The following is a 21,040-nucleotide window of genomic DNA, read 5'->3' on the forward strand; positions in this document are numbered from 1 at the left end:
ATTTTCGGAAAGTAGATAAGGTCTGATTCCCCATGTTCAGTCATGCAACAACACATTGCCACATTGGAGGTACGTCGGAAAGTTGGTCGCTTAGCCATTCTGCAGGAAATTATTTCCAGGAAGGTAAACGCTTATTTCCTTATTGTGTTAAACCTGCCGGTAGCACGAGAACGAGGCGATCTTACGAACAGTTATTAGCTCCTATATTTGCACGCACTGAAGGATTTAAGCACAGTTCTTTTCCCCTAGAACTGTTGCTGACTGGTATCTATTTCCAGCTAAAGCGTTTGATTTAGGTAACTTTATCACGAAAATAGAAGCACTCATATGTTGTGGGTCTTTCCAACGTGCAATAATTACTTAGTCTTGATGCGTTCTTCTTTTGTTTTTTTTTGCTGCTGCTGCTGCTGCTGCTGCTTATTATGTCCGAGTTGTTGGCCGATGTTGAAATATCTGTTTGAATTCAGCGTAATTACTTTATCTTTCATGTTTTCGCACTGCAGACTTAATACGTTCAACTTGTTTAGATTGAGATGTTCTATTAATGTAGTTTTTTGGCATGGTGTTAGGCAAACCTGCTCTTGTGTTAGATATAGTCCCTGCTGCTTAGGCCAAATCTATGACTAGCAGTATTTGAAAATACAGAAAAAGTTTCGCTTTAGTACTACCTATCTGAGACTCTATCGCAAGGTGACCGTAACTTATTTTTCTAGCTTATACGCGGTGCGATCTGCGCATCCTTGTTTCTTATTTGCATGTTGTCTGTTCCGATTAAACTTCAGTTGCGAATTAGCCCCTTTCTTGTATCTGCCTTTCTTGCATCCTTGTCTCAAAGTGTACTCTATACAAGATCGAGCTGCAAGTCGGATTATGAAAATGTGAACCTCTGTAAAAGTTACCGCGTTTAGTTCGTATTACTGAGAAGCGTCATTGAGGGAAGCCTATATAGAAGTCACACTAAGGCAACAGTGAGATTCTCTAACATAACTATATATAGCTTCGACCGCGTGGCGATTGGAATCCATCATGCCTAGATGGTTAGACAGGTATAGGCCATTCACAGAAGCGAAGGTGCGAATTCAAAACAAAGACAACTTTTTTTTTTTCGGTAGGCAGTCATAGTATACACACATGCACAAATGCGATGTTGATACATACCGCACCCAATGCAGCGTAATCTATGAGCAAGACTAGTGAGGTCAAAAAAGCGCAATTGTTGCAAACTGTTACTCGCAGAGCAGCTCCACCAATCCACATTTGTAATGAGCCCCAATGATCGAAATGAACGGTTCCACAAAGAAGCCGAACACAGAGCTTATTTGTGCCGATCGCTTGCCGGCCATTCGTTCAGCGAAGCGCAGACTCGATTGCACCATGTCTCTGTCATATCCATCAGGAGAAAATTGCGCGTCTGAAGAGCAACGTCCTTCACCGAGCGTCTCTTCGCACGTGCACAAGGCGTTGCAGATTCCGTTCCATTTTTGTGAAATAAATTATCGCCACGTGTTTATCCTTGAAGCCAACGGCGCATGTGCAACGACAACAACCCTGCGTGCGAGGAGCGTATATACGCCGTTGATTAGGTCACCGTTTCGCGCAAGCGCCATTTCACTCAAGCCCACACCGCATGTACGTTTGCGGACGCGCGCAGGTTCGCGTTCGCGCGCCCACGCATGCGCAGATGGTGCGGCATGGCTCATACGCGACACGGCGCGATCACGGTTCACAGCTCCTCCCTGCTATCGTGCGCTTGAGCATGGCTCGCGTCGGCGCGTCTGATTACGCAGCTACGGCGTGGTACAATGAACTCTCGGTGAAGCAGATTTATATTGTCGCGAGAGGAAAAACCAAGCAGTTGGTTCCAAGCGAACGGTCATATACTGTTCGTTTCTGCAGCAGCTACCACACACACTTCGTACTCGGCTTCCAGCGTTACTAGCGCGAGGCATTACCCCTCCCTCCCATAAAAAAAAAATAATAAAGAAACGAGACTTCGTCTCGATGCGACTGTACGAAAGTTAAGCAAAAAATAAAAGTTGGGGACGAGTTAAATACCACAAGGAGAAAACAAATGAAATGAGAAAGACAACGAGCGTGAGGACAGGGACCGCACAGCAAAGTTAGCCCGTTTCCCCTCTTGTGAATGGCGTAGCACACAACGATGATTTTAGTTTTATTTCTTTGTCTGGCGTCTTTTCTATGCTTCTGAATATTAAAACAAAATCATCTCCAGGGCCTGATAACCTACCAAACGTGTTTCTTCATAGGTACGCCGAAATGCTATCTCGCTTTCTCGTAATTATCTTTCGTGCATCCCTTTCATCGGCGGTGCTTCCTAACGACTGGCTTTCTGTTCGTATTGTTCCGATACTAAAGGCAGGCGATCCATCACTAGTGGCAAACTACCGTCCCATTTTATTAACATCATCTAGTTGCAAACCTTTAGAACACAATTATTGCTTCTGAAATCAATAAATTTCTCGATGATAGAGCCATTCTATCTCCTATGCAGCACGGTTTTCGAAAGGGCCTCTCCACTGTAATCCAATTAACCACTGTAATTCACAATCTCGCTAGCACTATCGACAAATCAAGGCAAACTGACATCATATTTTTGGAATTCAGGAAAACATTTGATCTTGTATCGCACGCAAAGCTAATAGAAAAACTTGAACATCTCAACATTCCTTCACATTTCGTAAATTGCATTCGCGCTTATCTTTCTAACCATACGCAATTCATAGTAGTTGATAATTGTTCTTCCACCATCCTTCCTGTCACTTCTGGTGTTCCCCAGGGTAGTGTTCTTGGAGCATTATTATTTAACATATATATTAATGACATTGTAGGCACTGTTACTCAACCCGTACAAATAAAACTATTTGCTGATGACTGTCTCCTCTTTAATGAGATCACTTGCCAACAAGATTAAGTTACTGTAAACTCTAACCTTCAAGACATACTAGCTTGGTGTGTGCGCTGGGATATGCAGCTTAACATAGATAAAATAGCATTTATGAAGATCACTAGAAAAATTAATAAATTGTCGTTTACCTATAGCCTAGCATCCAAACCTCTTACGGAGGTGAATGAATATAAGTACCTCGGTGTTACAATAGCCAGTAACCTTAGTTGGAACTCGCACATCTCCCATCTTTGCGACTCAGCTTCTAAAAAGCTTTGCTACCTCAGGCATAAATTAAAACACGCTCCTTCTGAAACCCGTCTTATCGCCTACACCGCTCTTGTCCGTCCTAAAGTCGAGTATGCAGCTATTGTATGGGATCCCTATACTAAAGCTAACATCGATGTGCTACAAATGATACAACGTAAAGCAGTAAGGTTCATCTTCTCTAAATATCGCTCAAGCGATTCCGCAAGTCTGTTAATGGCTGAACACAATATTCAGTTTTTGCAACTAAGAAGAAAAATTCACAGGCTTAAATTTCTCTTCTTAATGAGTAACAATTAACTATCTCTTTCTGCCGAACTTTACAAAACACCCCTTACTGCCCGCCGAACAAGGCATCACCACGCTGCCTCATTAACGCCTTATAATGGTAGAACCAACGTCTTTATCTATTCCTTCTTCCCTCGCACAGTAACGGAATGGAACAGCCTACCTTATAACAAACTTCTCAGCACTGACTCAATAGCGTCTATTACTATCTAATATTAGTGCTTGTTGTTACGAAATCTCGTTTCAATTTGTATCGTTGGGCAATATTTATTGATTTACGCGTTGTAATAATTTTGAATTATGCGCTCCTCTTTTTTTCTATTACATTTCCAGTGCTTTAAAATTGTGCTTCTGAAACAATGTTTCAATTTGTATCTGCCACTCTCTATGCATTATTTAGGTGCTTTACTCATCATGCATTTGTACTTTCTATTACATTTTTTCCGGAGCTTTTTCTACTCCTTCGTCAATCTATTGTGTCTTCTTTTTATTTTGTATGTACCTTTCCCCTCCTGCCTGGGCCTTCTAAGGCCTGCAGTATTCCTAAATAAATAAAAGTTCGTGAATGGGAGTCAGCGCCAGTGGTACACTCTTAAGCAAAATTACACCCTTTTGCCGCACAACGATAATTGTCATCTGTCTTGGCCACATTTCCTTTCTTTAACGCGGCGAGCCCGGTACTTTTCAGTAACGAATGGCATGCGCGTTATCAGCATGACATAGCCTTCCAGACAGGAAAGTAGTGGGCGCGGCGTTTTCAAGAAAGGAAACGAAATCAAGGCAGATGGCGATTATTGTTGTGTGGCAGATATACACCCCAAAGGGTGTACCTTTGTTTAAGAGTATAGGGATTCATCCTGGTGACGTGAACAATGTTAGAGCAACGTGGACTACGAGAGTGGTGCGATGCTTCGGCTGGGACAACTTCGTAGTTGACTGGACGACTTAGGCAATGTAAAACTATGTATAGGGTCCAAAGTAACCACGCAATAATTTTTCTGAGCGGCCTCGTTGACGTACACTCTTAAGCAAAATTACACCCTTTTGCCACACAACAAGAATCGTCATCTGTCTTGTCCGCATTTCCTTCCTTTAACGCGGCGAGCCCGGTGCTTTCCAGTAACGAACGGCATGCGCGTTATCAGCATGACATAGTATTCCCGACAGGAAAGTAGCGGGCGCGGCGTTTTCAAGAAAGGAAACGCAAACGAGGCAGATGGAGATTATTGTTGTGTGGGAGAGATGCACTCCAAAGGGCGTAGCTTTGCTTAAGAGTGTATAGGGGTCCAAACCCACACGAGATCTCCCGGGTTGCATGTTACGTTTCGGTGGCGTACACTCTTAAAACGGTTGCACCCTTTGGGGTGTATATTTGTCCCACAACAATAATCGTCATCTGCCTTGCTTGCGTTTCCTTTCCTGAAAACTCGGCGCTCGCTACTTTCAAGGATGATGCGTCACATTCATAACGCGCATGCCATTCGTGACTGGGAAGTACCGGGCTCGCAGCGTGAAAGAAAGGAAACACGGGCAAGACAGATGACGATTATTGTTATGGGACAAGATAAGCCGCAAATGGTGTAAATTTTCCTAAGAGTGTACACTCTAAAAATATTTTCACCCTTTGGGGTGTATATCTGCCACACAACAATAATCGTCATCTGCCTTGATGCATTTCCTTTCTCTAACGCTGCGAGCCCGGTACTTTCCAGTAACGAACAGCATGCGCGTTATCAGCATGCCATACACTCTTAAGCAAAATTACACCCTTTTGCCACACAACAATAATCGTCATCTGTCTTGTCCGCATTCCCTTTCTTTAACGCGGCGAGATCGGTACTTTCCAGTAACGAACGCCATGCGCGTTATCAGCATAACATAGCATTCCCGACAGGAAAGTATCAGGCGCGGCGTTTTCAAGAAAGGAAACGCGGGCAAGACAGATGACGATTATAGTTGTGGGACAAGATAAGCCCCAAAGGGTGTAAAATTTTCTAAGAGTGTACACTCTAAAGAAAGTTTGCACCATTTGGGATGTATATCTGCCACACAACAATAATCGTCATCTGCCTTGATGCGTTTCCTTTCTTGGAAAGCCACCTCGCCAGCCTGTGCCTCCTGTGGTGAACGAGAAACTCTGGAGCACCTCCTGCTGGCCTGCCCTGCTCACCTGCAGCACCGCGGTCGACTTCTGCAAGAGTTCCACCGCCTGGGGCTCCCATGTTCACGACAGGAAGATATCCTCTTCCCCTGTCGTAATCAGCTACCAGCCTTCGTAAGTGTCGTCGAGTATCGACTCGTCGGGGCTCTCGGCGAGACTATAGGACATTTCTGCAAAGACGGATGGCCTAACGGCCATCCCGCCACCTCGGGCTTCCTGATCGGCCACTACTTCGCTTCCATCTCTACGACCCTCTCACTTTCTCCCTCCTACCCTCTCTCTCTTTTAACCCCAACCCCGCCACCCTGCTGGTGCTGAGCCGTGCTCCCGCATGGGTTGCAGAAAATAGCGCTAGCCTTTTCTCCTTCCCCACAAGAACCACTTCTCTCTTGAAAACGCCGCGCCCGCTACTTTGCTGTCGGGAATGCTACAGTCTTAGGCAATGTTACACCCTTTGGGGTGTATCTCTGCCACACAACGATAATCATCATCTGCCTTGCTTGCGTTTCCTTTCTTGAAAACGCCGCTCCCGCTACTTTCCTGTCGGGAATGCTATGTTGTGCTGATAACGCGGGTGCCGTACGTTAGTGGAAAGTACTGATCTCGCCGCGTTAAAGAAAGGAAATGCGGACAAGACAGATGACCATTATCGTTGTGTGGCAAAAGGGTGTAATTTTGCTTAAGAGTGTATGGCATGCTGATAACGCGCATGCCGTTCGTTACTGGAAAGTACCGGGCTCGCAGCGTTAGAGAAAGCAAACGTATCAAGGCATATGACGATTATTGTTGTGTGGCACATATGCACCCCAAATGGTGCAAACTTTTCTTAGAATGTATGTTGTATGGACGAGCATCTTGACTTTGTCGAGATGCGGCACCTTGCGGTGCAAGATGCCGTGTTTCTTCAGCACGCTGAACAAGAGCGTCTGTATCTGGTGTGGTCGTATCAGACGAAGTTGGTACTTCAAGGGGAGTACGGTAGCGCGATTAAAAGACGTACGGGACAAAAGAAGACACATAGGGACACACACAGCGCTGTGTGAGTCCCTATGTGTCTTCTTTTGTCCCGTCTCTTAATCGAGCTACCGTACTCCCCTTGACGATGCATTACAAACAAGCCCGCATTGCAACCCTCATGAAGTTGGTACACTCTAAGAAAAGTTTACACCCTTTGGGATGTATGTTTGCCACTCAGCAATAATCGTCATCTGTCTTGCCCGTATTTCCTCTCTTAAAAACGCTGCGCTCGTTACTTTCCTGACGAGAATCCTCTGTCGTGCTGATAACGCGCATGCCGTTCGTGACCTGAAAATACCGGGCTCGCAGCGTTAAAGAAAGGAAATGCGGGCAACAAAGATGACGATTATTGTTGTGGGGCAAATATGCAACCCAAAGGGTGCAACTGTTCTTGGTGTGTAGGCAGAGTTACACCCTTTGGGGTGTATCTCTGCCACACAACAATAATCGTCATCTGCCTTGCTTGAGTTTCCTTTCTTGAAAACGCCGTGCCCGCTACTTTCCTTTCAGAAATGTATGTCATGCTGATAACGCGCATGGTGAGGCCGTTCGTTACTGGAAAGTACCGACCGGCCTCACCGCGTTAAAGAAAGGAAACGCGGGCAAGACGGTTGACGATTATCGTTGTGGGATAAGATAGGCCCCAAAAGGTGTAAATATTTTCTAACATTGTGTTGTACCCTCTCAAAAAGGTTCCACCCTTTGGGGTGTATATTTGTCCCACAATGATAATCCTCATCTACCTTGCTTGCGTTTCCTTTCCTGAAAACTCGGCGCTCGCTACTTTCCTGACGAGAGTGCTGGGTCACACTGATAACGCGCATGCCGTTCGTGACTGGGAAGTACCGGGCTCGCAGCGTTAAAGGAAGGAAACGCGGGCAAGACAGATGACGATTATCGTTGTGGGACAAGATAAGCCCCAAAGGGTGTAAATTTTTCTAAGAGTGTGTAGCAAAAGGGTGTAATTTTGCTTAACAGTGTAGGAGCATCACGTCGCGAGCCTAGTGCTGACGTCACGCCCATAGACCAGACGAAAAGGAGGAAACCCGGTGGTTTCTTGAAGCGTAGTGTTATACGCAAATGTCACATGCTGCATGGAGCAGTTCGTCCCAATTTTTAAGATCCGTGGCGACATACATCGAAAGCATATCTGCAATAGTTTTGTTGAGACGCTCAGTGTTAAGAACGGCCCGCTGAGGTGCAAGTTTTGCCAGCCAGTTGCGACAGCGGCAACTTTTCTTGGAAAGTCATCGTTACGCTCTAGCCAAACGGCGTCACTACATCTGCTGTGTGCGCATTACAATGCGTCACGTCCGCCACTCTGCGTCGCGGGATTGCCGAGATGAGTTCGACGAACAAGGCTTTGGGACTAAACACGCCACCGCCGGCCCGGTCGGCCGCGAGCGAGGGAGTTGCCGAGGGAACGTCTACGGAGGCCCCTTCCCACGCGCCTGTCAAGACGCAAGACAATGTACAACCGGCGGCCGTGCTGCGGGGGTCAGCTCGGGGAAGAAATGCGCCTTTCCTGACGTAAGCCCCGAGCTCTGCGAAGACCGTCTGACGTCGGTGGGGGCCGTGAACCTGTGCGGAAGTGTGTGTGAGAGTGTGTGTGTGTGTCCCTCCGGCAGAGAGGCGGCTCGTCTACTGGTCGAACGTTTCCCTCACCTAGGGATCGAGGGAGGACCGAGTGTTTACAAACCGCTGTTGTGCAGCTGCTCCAGGGACTCGCTCTCGCAGTCATGCTAGACTGATGAACTGCAACGTCCTTATGTAGATACTGTAAATAAACCCATATTCCTCGTTCTCGATGAGAAGGAGTCCTTCCCTTCAACAACGTCCTCAGCGTGGATAAGTTGGACGACGGCATGGGCCAGCTACCATCTAATTCATGCCCGACTGCAATCTTGACAAGACGCTCAGTTAACCTGTTGGTCTGCGGGTGATACGCAGTCGCCGTACGGTGCGTTGTTCCACTCAGCTGCAGAATATCTCGGACGAACTGCGCGGTGAAGGCCGTACCACGGTCTGTGATGACGACAGGGGCAGCACCATGTCGAAGGACGATATTTTTGACAGTTTGCTACATCTGAAGCAGTATATAGCTAGCTGAACGGCTTGGGTTTCGCAGTATCGAGTGCGGTAATTGGTGGCGGCAACGATCCAACGGTTATCAGCCTAAGACTTCGGAAACGGGCCGAGTAAATCCATTCCGACTTGTTCAAAAGGTGAGCAAGGAGCAGACCGGCTGGTTTCACTGGTGGAACTTTGCGACGTTGGCAATCTCGACAACTTCTGACGTACTGTTTCACGGTTTTTGTGAGTTTTCGCCAGTAGTACTTCTGCTTGATCCTTGCAAGAATACGCATGAAACCAAGATGCCCGGACGTAGTTTTGTCGTGGCATGCATGTAAAATGTCATCGCGGAGAGAAGCGGGAACAACGAGTAGGAAAACGGTTTCCGTAGGATGAAAGTTCCGCTTGTATAAGATGTCGCCGCGTAGGCAGAAAGTGGACAAGTGACGCGCGAACTGCCGCGGGGGTTGTTGGCGGCTTCCTTCAAGGTATTCAATCAAGGGTCGCAGCTCGGAATCTTGGTGTTGCTGTTGAGCTATGTTTAAAGATGGAAGAGTACAAAGAAAACTACAGTCGTCGTCAGTATGTTGTGGTGCAGGTTCGACCGGGGCGCGGGAGGGACAGTCGGCGTCGGTATGTTTCTGACCATACTTATAGAGGATTGTCACGTCAAATTCTTGCTACCGAAGGCTCCATCTCGCGAAGACGGCCTGAAGGATCCTTGAGATTCGCCAGCCAGCAGAGAGAGTGGTGGTCGCTAACGACGCGCAAGGGGCGCCCGTACAAATATGGCCGGAACTTGTGGATAGCCCACACGACCGCCAGACATTCCTTTTCAGTTGCTGAGTAGTTTCTTTAGGCAGCAGACAACGTGCGGCTGGCATAGCCAATAATGTGTTCACTACCAGCTTGAAATCGTATGAATGTCGCTCCGAGACCTACGTTGCTAGCATCAATATGCACTGCTGTGTCGGCCTCTGTGTCAAGGCGACCAAAGATCGGTGGTGTCTGCAGACGTCGCTTAAAGTCATGGAAAGCGTCGGATTGTGCCGGGCCCCAAACAAATGTGACGTCATTTTGATGAGTCGTTGCAAATGTTCGACAATCTCAGAAAAATTGGTTATAAAACGGTGATAATACGCACAAAGCCCTAAGAATTTGCGTACATCGCGCGTTGTCTTCGGTATCGGGAACAAAGCAACTGCCGTGGCTTTGTCAGGGTCAGGGCGAACACCCGTACTGCTGACAATATGACCCAGAAATTTACCTCCTCGTATCCAAAGTGACATTTTTCGGGCTTCAGAGGCAGGCCGGCGGTGCGGATGGACTGACGAACCGCCTCAAGCAGCTCGATGTGTTGCCCAAAGGTGGCGGAAAAAGCCCCTACATCGTCTAAGTAGACTAAACACGAGTGCCACTTGAGGTCAGATAAAACTGTGTCCATCATGCGTTGAAATGTGGCCTGAGCGGAACACAATCCAAAAGGGAGGACCTTACATTCATAGAGACCGTCAGGTGTTATGAACGCCGTTTTTTCCCGGTCTGGTGCGTCAACTTCAATCTGCCAGTACCCGCGTGCTACGTAGATTCACTGAAAAGAAGTAACGGGCATGTCGGCAGGCGATCCAAAAAGTCGTCAATCCGAGGAAAGAGATAAACGCCTTTTTTCATGATCTTGTTCACTTTGCGATAATCAAGCAAGAATCTTTGTGAACCGTCTTTCTTCTTAACTAGCACAAAATGTGAAGCCCAAGGACTTGTCGATGGTTAATGACATCATCATCTAGCATTTGTTTAACTTGACGAACAGCATTCTGTTCTCTCTGCGACACCCGGTAAGCGTGTTGGCGAACAGGTAGAACGGTCCTGTCAGTGATGATTCTGTGTTTAGTTAGAGGAGTCTGCTTGACCTTCGACGTGATGGCGAAGCAGTCTCTAAATGATGATCGTAGACTGAGGAGCCTCTCCTTTTTGGGTTGTTCTAGCTGTAGATTGACGTTTACGTGACTGGTCAAGTTCACATCGTTGTGTTCCTGAATCGAGATTGTCGTTACCGAAGCACAGGCGTGGGACTCGTCCAGTCTTTCAAAGTATGCCTCGCAAAGTGATTGTATTCGCTACTGAAGTTAGTAACTAGGATTGTGGTTGGCCTATTTTGGAGCTCTACGAGTCCTCGTGCGACGCCGACTTCTCGATCCAGCAAAATGGTGAGGTTACCTTCGGCGATGCCTATTCCTAGTTGGTCTTGCGGGCACTCAACGAGGACGAAGATGCTACTTCGAGGCGGTAGCGTTAAGCAGTCATTGACCATGCGTAAAGCCGTGCGATGATGTTCATCCTCCCCACTCGAACCCGAAGAAACATAGTTAGAAAAAGTCACGCAGAATAATGATTGCCCCATATTCCTGAAGGAAATCCGTGCCCAACATAACCAGCCGAGAACACTTGGGCAGCGCAGGGAAAGACGCTACAAGGTCGAAGTACAAATTGCAAGTCTGGCGGTGCATCTTCCAATGGGTGACATGAGGTGTTCTCCAGCCGTGATCAGATGTGGGCCGTCCCACGCTGTCAGCACCTTGCGTAGCCGAGTGGCCAATGAGGCACTGAGAACCGAGTAATCAGCTCCCGTATCGACAAGTGCAGTTACCGGATAACAGTCGACGGAAACAGTAATAGCTGCTGAAGTTCTTTTGGTGGTTTCCAAGGGAGGGGCCAGCGGTACGTTATGAGCGGGTGGCGTCGGCGGAGGATATTTGACGGTTCCCATGACAGCGGCCTCACCCCCGGAGGTCGCCGTTTTTAGTTTCCCTGGCGCGGTCTTTCGCCGTTGACTCCAGGGGAATCGCGGGTCGAGCGCGGTATTGTGGCGCGTGCCGACGAGGTGATGGCGACCGTGACTGTTTTGGCTGCGGGGCAGGAGGAAGATGGTTGCTTTCGAAGTATTCCTTGATTTCGTACGTGCGTTCGCCATAGCGGGTGCAACGGGCGTCCGGGTGGTATCCCCGCTTACCAATGCGTCGGTACTGGCAGTCGCGATACAAGTGTACAGCCTCCCAACAGTGGTAGCGCAACGGACTGTTGTCGGGAGCGCGCCATACCGTGAACTTCCGCCGACCAGGATGAAAGGCTTCTTACAGGGTCGTGCGGTGGATTGGACTTGGGAAGCGTCAAAGAATCCCAGCAGGCGGCTGCGAGAAACGGGCCGTCGATGGCGTAGAAACCCGAAGAGCATCCGCGTACGAGAACATGGGATGTTCGGTACGTGTTGGGTGGCGAGGGGTGAACCACTTGCCTTATTTCCTCCCGAATGACACCCGTAAGAGCCGCGGCACTCGGAGGTGCCAGAGCCGACGCATAACACTTCTGGAGCTCTTCTCAAACAACCAGCCGTATTATTTCAGTAAGGGACTCCCTGTCATCATTTGTAGGTACAAGCGAGCATGCAGCAGTCATGGTGGTCTAGCGAGAACCGCTGCCGAAGCATGCGTTCCATGACTGTTGCCTCGCGGACGAGCTGAGACTGTTGTAGGAGGACTGCGTACGAGGCCCGCAAAAAACTGTTCTTTTACGCCTGGCATAAACAGGCGTACCTTTTTGTCTCCTGGCAATAGTGAATCGGCCCGATGGAACAATCGCGTCATGCCTTCGATGAACAAGGCGACGGTTTCGTTCGGCATTTGGAACCTCAAAGATAGTGCCTGTTCGGCTATTTCTTTCCTTTCGGGGGTGCTGAAGTCGTCGCGAAGCAGTCGGTAAAACTCCTGCCAGCTGGTAAATGAAGATTCGTGGTTCTCGGGCCATACTCTTGCCTCGTCTAAAAAGGAAACATAGGCGTTCTTCAACTTACGGCGATCGTCCCAGTAATTAAAGGCGGCGACCCGGAGGAACGGTCTAACCAGTCTTCGACGACCTCAAAGGCGTCGCCGTGAAACGGGTTAGGCGCGCGAGGCACGTTGACAATGCATGGTACACCAACATTTTGGATTCCCTCGGTTTGACTTGCGGTCGTTGTTGACATCTTCCTTGCAGAGCTTGCCAGGGGTCTGTATTGCGGTGGAAGACCTTGGAGGCGACGGCTGCTTCGATGTATTTCTGCCGTCCCTGAGGTAGTGGCGTCAGTAACTTCTGGTTCAAGACCAGTAGGCATAGGGCGCATGTGTACCCAGCCCCTCCACCAATTTGTCGCAACAGGAAAAGACAAGCAGCCAGTCCCAAGCGAACGGTCGTTTACTGTTCGTTTCTGCAGCAGCTACCACACACTTCGTCCTTGGCTTACAGCGTTATAGCGCGTCGATATATCCTGCAAGAGAGTGCTTTTTCTTTCCTTACTATGCTGATCTAAGAACTCTAAAAATACGCGTATAACAATTACGTTTATATCCTGAAGCATTATATATAAGCATTATATGCTGAAGACCATAGGATGGTAAGAATTCGAATTAGCCTAGACCTGAGGAGGGAACGGAAGAAACTGGTACATAAGAAGCCGATCAATGAGTTAGCGGTAAGTGGGAAAATAGAGGAATTCCAGATCAAGCTACAGAACAAGTATTCGGCTTTAACTCAGGAAGAGGAAGAGTGTTGAAGCAATGAACGACAATCTTATGGGCATCATTAAGGAGTGTGCAGCAGAAGTCGGTGGTAACTCCGTTAGACAGGATACCAGTAAGCTATCGCAGGAGACGAAAGATCTGATCAAGAAACGCCAATGTATGAAAGCCTCTAATCCTACAGCTAGAGTAGAACTGGCAGAACTTTCTAAGTTAATCAACAAGCGTAAGACAGCTGACATAAGGAAGTATGATATGGATAGAATTGAACATACTCTCAGGAACGGAGGAAGCCTAAAAGCAGTGAAGAAGAAACTAGGAATTGGCAAGAATCAGATGTATGCATTAAGAGACAAAGTCGGCAATATCATTACTAATATGGATCAGATAGTTCAAGTAGCTGAGGAGTTCTATAGAGATTTATACAGTACCAGTGGCACCCACGACGACAATGGGAGAGAGAATAGTCTAGAGGAATTCGAATTCCCGCAGGTAACGCCGGAAGAAGTAAAGCCTTGGGAGCTATGCAAAGGGGTAAGGAAGCTGGAGAGGATCAGATAACAGCAGATTTGTTGAAGGATGGTGGACATATTGTTCCAGAGAAACTGGCCACCCTGTATACGCAATGCCTCATGACCTCGAGCGTACCGGAATCTTGGAAGAACGCTAACATAATCCTAATCCATAAGAAAGGGGACGCCAAGGACTTGAAAAATTATAGACCGATCAGCTTACTGTCAGTTGCCTACAAACTATTTACTAAGGTAATCGCAAATAGAATCAGGAACACCTTACACTTCTGTCAACCAAAGGACCAGGCAGGATTCCGTAAAGGCTACTCAACAATAGACCATATTCACACTATCAATCAGGTGATAGAGAAATGTGCTGAATATAACCAACCCTTATATATAGCTTTCATTGATTACGAGAAAGCGTTTGATTCAGTCGAAACCTCAGCAGTCATGGAGGCGTTACGGAATCAGGGTGTAGACGAGCCGTATGTAAAAATACTCAAAGATATCTATAGCGGCTCCACAGCCACCGTAGTCCTCCATAAAGAAAGCAACAAAATCCCAATAAAGAAAGGCGACAGGCAGGGAGATACGATCTCTCCCATGCTATTCACAGCGTGTTTACAGGAGGTATTCAGAGACCTGGATTGCGAAGAATTGGGGATAAAAGTTAATGGAGAATACCTTAGTAACTTGCGATTGGCTGATGATATTGCCTTGCTTAGTAACTCAGGGGACCAATTCCAATGCATGCTCACTGACCTGGAGAGGCAACGCAGAAGAGTGGGTCTAAAAATTAATCTGCAGAAAAACTAAAGTAATGTTTAACAGTCTCGGAAGAGAACGGCAATTTGCAATAGGTAGCGAGGCACTGGAAGTTGTAAGGGAATACATCTACTTAGGGCAGGTAGTGACGGCAGATCCCGATCATGAGACGGAAATAATCAGAAGAATATGAATGGGCTGGGGTGCGTTTGGCAGGCATTCTCAGATCATGAACAGCAGGTTGCCATTATCCCTCAAGAGAAAAGTGTATAATAGCTGTGTTTTACCAGTACTCATACGGCGCAGAAACCTGGAGGCTTACGAAAAGGGTTCTGCTTAAATTGAGGACGACGCAACTAGCTATGGAAAGAAGAATGATGGGTGTAACGTTAAGGGATCAGAAAAGAGCAGATTGGGTGAGGGAACAAACTCGAGTTAATGACATCTTAGTTGAAATCAAGGAAAATAAATGGGCATGGGCAGGACATGTAATGAGGAGGGAAGATAACCGATGGTCATTAAGGGTTACGGACTGGATTCCAAGGGAAGGGAAGCGTAGCAGGGGGCGGCAGAAAGTTAGGTGGGCGGATGAGATTAAGAAGTTTGCAGGGACGACATGGCGACAATTAATACATGACCGGGGTTGTTGGAGAAGTACGGGAGAGGCCATTGCCCTGCAGTGGGCGTGACCAGGCTGATGATGATGATGATGAAGCATTTTGAAACTCTGTCAATAAAAAAATATGCTGATCCCACACACTGTGGGAATATAAGCGAAGCTTTGTATGCTGTTTGCTTCGATTGTGTATAATTCGCGGTGATGTTGGCGGCGATTGGGTAATTTCTTCAGCGTTAATACGAGAGTGGTGATTTGATGTTAAACGTTACCTTGCGTGCACCACTGCTGTTTGTCTGCGTAGTCCACAGAACACACAGGGAGACGTGTTTGCTTGAGGCGTTGCTGTGCGTCTAATTTTATAAAGTTGTGAGGGCTGAGCGTTACCATTGCCTCACATGGCGCATCGCATCGTGGCAGAAATGTTCAACTTTAATTGAAATTTGGGGTTGTACGTAATTTGAATAATTATTATAATTGTATGTATACATTATATACATACATGCATTCGCGGTCGGCACCACATTTAGCTGCGCAGCGAAGATGCCGCTGTTCAGCGCGACGCATTTTTCGGGCCTGGGTGTCCTCGACGCTGTTTGCATGCTTTCGAGCCATTTTCTCTGGCGCGTGTTTACGTGCTCCTTCTGCATACGTGACCAGCGCGCTGTTGAGAGTCCAGCTCCAAGCGCTCTTTTTAGACTGTGGACGATTGTAATGCTTACACTATCAGAGCCCAGCGCCTGCCTTTTCGTCGCATACGAAAGCAAGCACAGCACGTACCATACGCACAAAACTGTGAAACGTTGCTGCGGCGGCGCCGGCCGGGTTGCATAGGGATGCGGAGCGTATACAGGGACACTAGGGATGAATGCATGGATGAACGAATGAATGTTATGAGCGTCCCCTTTGGAATGGGGCGGTCGATTGCGCCACCAAGCTCTTATCTACCTACCTATGTCCTACCTATGTTAAAGAAGAAAAAAAGAAAAGAAAAACACACACACGAGAATTTCCATAACCAAGGAGGAGGAGGAGGAAGTAAAGGAAGATGGCAGGGATGTTAACCATAAATGCGTCTGGTTTGCTACCCTGCTCTGGGGGAGGGGAAGAGGGAATAGAAAGATAAAATAGAGAGGGAGGGCAGGGGGAGGAAAGCCGCGGTGAGCTCGCGCACGCACGCGGAGGGCCTGAGCGAGTCAAAGACGTTCACATAGGCCAGTCGCCCTCAAGAAAGACAAAAGTGCCTTCATAGCTTTGTGGGCCGACGAGCGATGGGGACGGTCTTCAAGTAGCACCTACACAGACAACGACCGATCTTCCAGTCGTCGCAATGCGATGAATAATGTTGGTCTTTCCGACTGAAATTGATGACAAGGGCAGAATAAATGTTCGATCTTCTCTTCCACGCCGCAGACGTCGCATGCCGCACTTTCGGTCATTCCAATCAAAGTAGTGTAATTCCATAACCAAAGGTTCTGAACCCCTATTTACTCAACGGAACCCTGTGTCAGCCTTCATACGTACCCGCAAGACAAGAAGCGGCGTGAATTTTGGATCGCGAAACTTAGAACCGGCAAGCAGCCATCGGCTACAACTCGGGTGTGCGGCAAGCACTTCCGCCAGGAAGATTTATGCTACGGCGTCGGGGCTGCAATGTTCATTGAGTAACAGAAAGCGCGCACTGAGACGCTCGCCCGCGCGCGCTGCCCTGCTTATGCCATGAAGCTTTGATCTGTGAACTTGTTGATGCTAGACACTGGCAAGTTCACTGGAATGGAATGGTAATGGTAAGAAGCACGTTAATAAAAGGCCTGGCATATGCTCATATTAGTGTTAGCACCAAACAATGAATGTATACTGGATTAAGAAAAAGCAGCAGCGGGAAATTGCTCGCTGAGAAGACCGATAAACATACAGAGCGATGCAACTTGAGAAATAATGATATTGAAATGTGAAAAATTTTAGAAGAAACGAAAAAAAAAGATTGAATCGTCGCGATGGAACATCACAAGTAGCCGTAGGCGTCTAATTTCATTATAATTTCATTATAACTAGGGACTAGCTATGATGAAATTATTTTTGAACGGCTCTGATTGCGTCCACGCAACAATGGTTGCTAGTGTACTGTCAAATGCTCATATGCTTCGGCCTAAAGCTCACGGCATGGTGCGGAAACGCGCTCGCGGCGAAAACGAAACATTGTGCCCGGACATGCATGCAGACGCGCAGTCGGTCGCTGCGAACGCGTGCGATCGCCGCATTGAAGCTTCATTCTGTTAGGCTCCATTCGGTTATACAGACATAAGAGCATATTTCACACAGTTTGACCTCAGCGATTGCCTGCCTTTAACGCAAGAAACCGGTTCAGGGAACTCCACCGAGGCGACCGCGCGCAGTGGGCGTTCACTGTATGTTTTCGGTAAAGAGATAGTGTCAGCGAACCATTCTAGGCTTTCTGTTTGCCCAATACCATTACTTGGACAGTAAAGAACTTCTGTCGTCTTGAGAGTACTTACAGAAGTCTCCAGGAGGGCTCCCGCATGGTGTTTTTATTGAGCGCCGACATCCAAACCTATGAGGAGCGCGCCGCGTTATCCCTCATACTACGCAAGCGAGGCGCTTCCGACAGATGGCGACTCCGTAAGTCCTCGCCGCCAATATTCTGTAGGCACTATACGCGCGCTGTGTAGAGGCAAACCGCCATTCCTTGCGAGGCGCGGCAGGCACAAGGCGCGTAGACGCGAGCTTGCGCGCGTCCGCAAGCGTACGTATGGTTTGGCCATAAGAAGTATCCGCCTCCCTCCCGGCTCAGCCAGTTAAGAAACTACGCAGAAATGTCTTGTTGAGCCTCTCAACTTGGACAGAACTACATGAGCTCTAATGACAGTTTTCGGCGCTCTCAGATCCCTGTGTCATCTGTTGACTGCTGAGCACTGGGGGTGGTTCGCAGCATCACCCACACCAGCGGACGCCGAGAGCACCGGTTCAGAACTAACAGTTAAGGTAGGCCCAGATGATAAGCGGATGCGATATATTTGCTTAGTGAGTTGCGATCTGAGCATAACATTCGCCAAAATTCGACTCTCACCACGGCCTTTGAGAGTAAAAAAAATTTAATTAGGGGGTTTTACGTGCCAAAACCACTTTCTCATTATGAGGCACGCCGTAGTGGAGGACTCCGGAAAGTTCGACCACCTGGGGTTCCTTAACGTGCACCTAAATCTAAGCACACGGGTGTTTTCGCACTTCGCCCCCATCGAAATGCGGCCGCCGTGGCCGGGATTCGATCCCGCGACCTCGTGCTCAGCAGCCCGACACCGTAGCCACTGAGTAACCACGGCGGGTGCCTTTGAGAGTCGAGTAAGTGAAGGTGGAAGACAAAAAATGACTAACGCTCGCAACCGCTACTACATGTCGCTGAACGTCTGGTTGACGACTGATTCCTTGACGTCGCCGGCTGTTTGTAGTTCGATTCCAGCCGGTCAGCAAATAGTGTAGCTTCAAATGTGCAAAATTATACCAAGGGAAAAAAAAACGTCAGGCAACTCGCTCATGGATTTACTCACCGCTCCATTTGAGCAAATGTGACTGCTCTTGCTATTAATCGACAGACTAATAACGTGGACACCTCATGGTCGAATATTAATGGAAATACTTGGATCATAGGCGAGCATCTTCCGTATGCTATCAAGCAACACTGGTGGCTACACCGTGAATGTTCTGGTACCCATGTATACGGCTCCCTGTGAAACTCTCCTCTTGCTGCAGAGCATTTCCCAAGCTCACATAAAAAGGGTTCGCTAGTACGCAAGCAAAAGCCTTGAGGGTGTTCCTCCGTCTATTGAAAAACACATGAAGTTTAGGAACTCTTGCAGAAAGCAGACGCCTATCGGTTCCAGTGCTTCCGTAGCATGAGTTTCGTCGAGTTCATACGCAATTTGTTGCCAAAGGGCCGGGTCATTCGCTTGATACAGGGAGTGGTCATGTCGTTCGGAGCTTGCTTCCGGCGAATTATCAAAGCCCTTCTATCCCGACGGAGCCACCGTGTAAATTTCATTCATGGTCAATTGTCACTTCAGAGCCTGGGTTCAAGAGCAAGAGAAATACTCCTAGGCAAGCGCTGAGATATTTTGATCTAAAGCATATTAACACCAGCTATATACAGGACTCAAAGTATTACTTACGTTGATGGCTCCGTTACGCCTACATTATTTGTCATTGGTGTGTGGATTCCGGCGCGAGTGTTACCATCTCTGCGAATCTCAATCCTCGCACTTAAGCTGCAAACACTGAACTATAGCTGCACTGCCGGTAGCTTTCATTTACATCACAGACCAGAGAGCTAAGTCTTGCGTCATTTTCACCGACTCAAGAGCGGCCCTGCATGTCCCTGAAGCCGCCACGCACGCAGGAACAATTCGTCATGGACATCAGACGCTTATGCACAAAAGCCTGCGAACTGCATCACAGCGTTGTGTTGCAGTGGTTACTAACCCACTGCGGTATGCAAGTCAACGTCCGGACTGACCAGGTATCTGGATAGAAATGGTCCAGATACCTGTCTAAAGAAAAGACGCGACGACACTGGTATCTACACATGTTTGACGTTTACAGCTGTCCCTCTTGACAGATGCAAATCGCCAGTACGGGCCCCTATATGAAATCGATCGATGTTGTGATTTGATACACCGCGAGGCCTCAATAGACAATACCAAACATGTCTTCACCACAAAAAACCCAACATGGTCTACACGAACTACTTCAAGTGCAAAATTCAGCTGACGAACTGGGCAATGGGTTCTGTTTGTAACGCCGCTGATGACCTAACATATTCTGTGCGATTGCTAACGCTACTCAAATAATCATCACCAGAAGGGGTGTCTTGGTCGTTAATTTATATTGTTTAATACGACAAATCATAACCGTAATCGAATGACTCTTGAACGATTAGTTTTGTTGATCTACATGCACGACGCTTTAAAAAATAAAAGAACGAAAGATGCATTATAAGTAAGACAGCCGTTGTTAGTACATCATCCTCATCTTTATGTCCACATTAACACAGCACATTTAAGATTGACTCTTTAGGGGAGGTGGAGTGTACACCTGACAACCCTCTCGGCCTTTCATTGGTAGCACTTCAGACTTGCATTTATCATCGTTGCATTTTTAAGGACTGCTGTGAGCGAGTAAATGTAGCGTAAATAAGACCACACTACTATATGATGTGAGTATAACTTCAGTCGGCACCATGGCTTCGCGGCTATAGTGTTGCGCTGCTAAGCACGAGGGTGCTGGATCAAATCTCGGCCGCGGCGGCCGCATTTAGATGGGGACGAAATGCAAGAACGCCCGTGTCCCGTGCATTGAGGGCACGTTAAAGATCCACTGGTGGTCAAAATTAATCCGTAGACCCCCACCACGGCGTGCCTCATAATCAAATCGTGGTTTTGGCACGTAAAATTCCAGAATTCAATTCAAGCATAGATTCAGCATGGAAACAACCCTTGTGCTATAGCTCAAACCAATTTAGAATAAACCGCGCTTGGTTCCGTTGGCCCACTTGACTCGGACCGAGTAATCTGCTAAATATTAATTGCAATCAAATCATTAATCGATCAGCAAGCTCGCCCAGTCCTAACTAATGGGTACTACTAACTTGCGCTCAGTGGCTTCAAACGCGATGGCCTTGTATGACACATTGCCTAACACCGTCGTTGTTTGGTGGTGTTATGATCGATCATAACACCTGTCAAGTGTGAGAGACATTCAGGCGTACGTTCCCACGACAAGATTATTTGCCTTGTCCCAGGAAAGGCTGTTACGGTAAGCCTGGACATCGACCTGTCAAGTGTCAGTGGCGTGCAAGCGGGCGTTTCCATG

The 21,040-nt window shown here is 47.7% G+C and overlaps 1 protein-coding gene across 1 annotated transcript in view; it reads right to left on the minus strand.

The window, feature by feature from the left end:
- Nucleotides 1-21,040, minus strand: part of LOC142566390 (oxytocin-neurophysin 1-like) — a 70,521-nt gene that overhangs the window by 48,575 nt on the left and 906 nt on the right. The window lies entirely within an intron of this gene.

Source organism: Dermacentor variabilis, unplaced genomic scaffold (genome assembly GCF_050947875.1).
Source record: "Dermacentor variabilis isolate Ectoservices unplaced genomic scaffold, ASM5094787v1 scaffold_12, whole genome shotgun sequence".
Taxonomy (NCBI): Eukaryota; Metazoa; Arthropoda; class Arachnida; order Ixodida; family Ixodidae; genus Dermacentor; species Dermacentor variabilis.